Below are 1,691 nucleotides of genomic sequence, written 5' to 3' on the forward strand. Positions count from 1 at the left end.
TAAAGGCTTCTTCTTATACTTCTTGTGCAAACACTTTCTTACATAGTGCCCAAATTCATGGTAGCGAAAACATTTTATCTTGCTCAAGTCCTTCTTCTTGCCATTGTTCTAACTAGTCTCTAGTTTTCGTTGGGCCTTCTTTCCCTTGCCCTTATTGCCATTTCCAAGCAAGGAAAAGTTCTCTTCCCCCTCATATTTGGATGTTATTCCATCTCTAGTATTCTGTTGAATTTCATCCTCCACCAAATCAAACTGAAGTCTCTCCCAATTTGGTAATTTTTCACTTCCATTTACAAAGTGCCAATAGCTATGTCCAGATTTTAAAATCCCTAGGAGGGCTAGGATCACTAGTTCTCTAGAGGGAATATTTTGTCCAGCTCCTCAAAGCTCATCTCAATATTGAATGAACCTGGAGAGTAACTTTTCCTTCCCCTTATTTAGATAAAGAAATCTAGTTTAGAATCTAGTTTAGAGAAATCTAGTTTAGAGAAATCTAGTTTAGAGAAATCTAGTTTAGAGAAATCTAGTTTAGAAAGAAATCTAGTTTAGAAATCTAGTTTAGAGAAAGAAATCTACTTTCACTACGGAAAGGGGTCAAACAAGAAGTTTTTTTTTTTTGCAAGGAAATTCCAAATACATTATCACATTATCTTATTGGTTGTCATTTATTAATATGAGCATGCAATTGAGGAATGGAAATGACATCCAAACGAGAGACCGTGAAATTGACAAACCTTGGACTTGGTGTGAGATCACTACCTTATACCCTCATTTTCTTAGGAGTTTCTCCTATGATATGGACATGCAAAGAGCTTTTTTTGTGATATATTACATGAACTATAGATGATGAAAATCAATGTCACCCACTGCTTTATCAAGTTTTTCTTGTGCTAAAAATATCAACATACCATTCTATTTTCTATGCAAAATCATTAGAGAAGTGGGTGGACATGCAAAGGGAATTTTTGTAATATATTAAATGGACTATAGATGATGAAAATCAATGTCACTCATCACTTTATCTAATTTTCTTGTGCTAAAAATATCAACATACCATTCCACAGGTGAAGATAGTATTAAGATCCCCTAGAGGAACCATTAATGAATATGATCCCAAATAATAAGCACAACACCCTTTGTCGAAAGTATCTTCATCCCAACATGATCTAGTTTAGAAAGAAATCTAGTTTAGAAATCTAGTTTAGTGAAAGAAATCTACTTTCACTATGGAAAGGGGTCAAACAAGAAGTTTTTTTTTTGCAAGGAAATTCCAAATATATTATCACATTAGTTTATTGGTTGTCATTTATTAATATGAGCATGCAATTGAGGAATGGAAATAGAATCCAAATGAGAGACCATGAAATTAACAAACCTTGGACTTGGTGTGAGATATCTGCCTTATACCCTCATTTTCTTAGGAGTTTCTCCTATGATATGGTGAAACATGTATCCCAACATAGACTAAATTAAATTAACACCCAATTTTACACTATTTTAGATATTATATCTTGTACCAAATGGAAGTAGTCCATAGTTATGGCTATCCATATCAACATTTTCTTCAATAAATATCTTAGGCCTGAAGGTAAATCGACTCTTCCATATAGTTAGGTATTTAAAAACGACCTACATATTTACATGTATATTAGATCCTTTAGATATATTATGGCAACCAATCATCAATATTT

Source organism: Pinus tabuliformis, chromosome 2_1 (genome assembly GCF_031772625.1).
Source record: "Pinus tabuliformis cultivar Carrire ecotype Pingquan chromosome 2_1, CPIR1, whole genome shotgun sequence".
NCBI lineage: Eukaryota > Viridiplantae > Streptophyta > Pinopsida > Pinales > Pinaceae > Pinus > Pinus tabuliformis.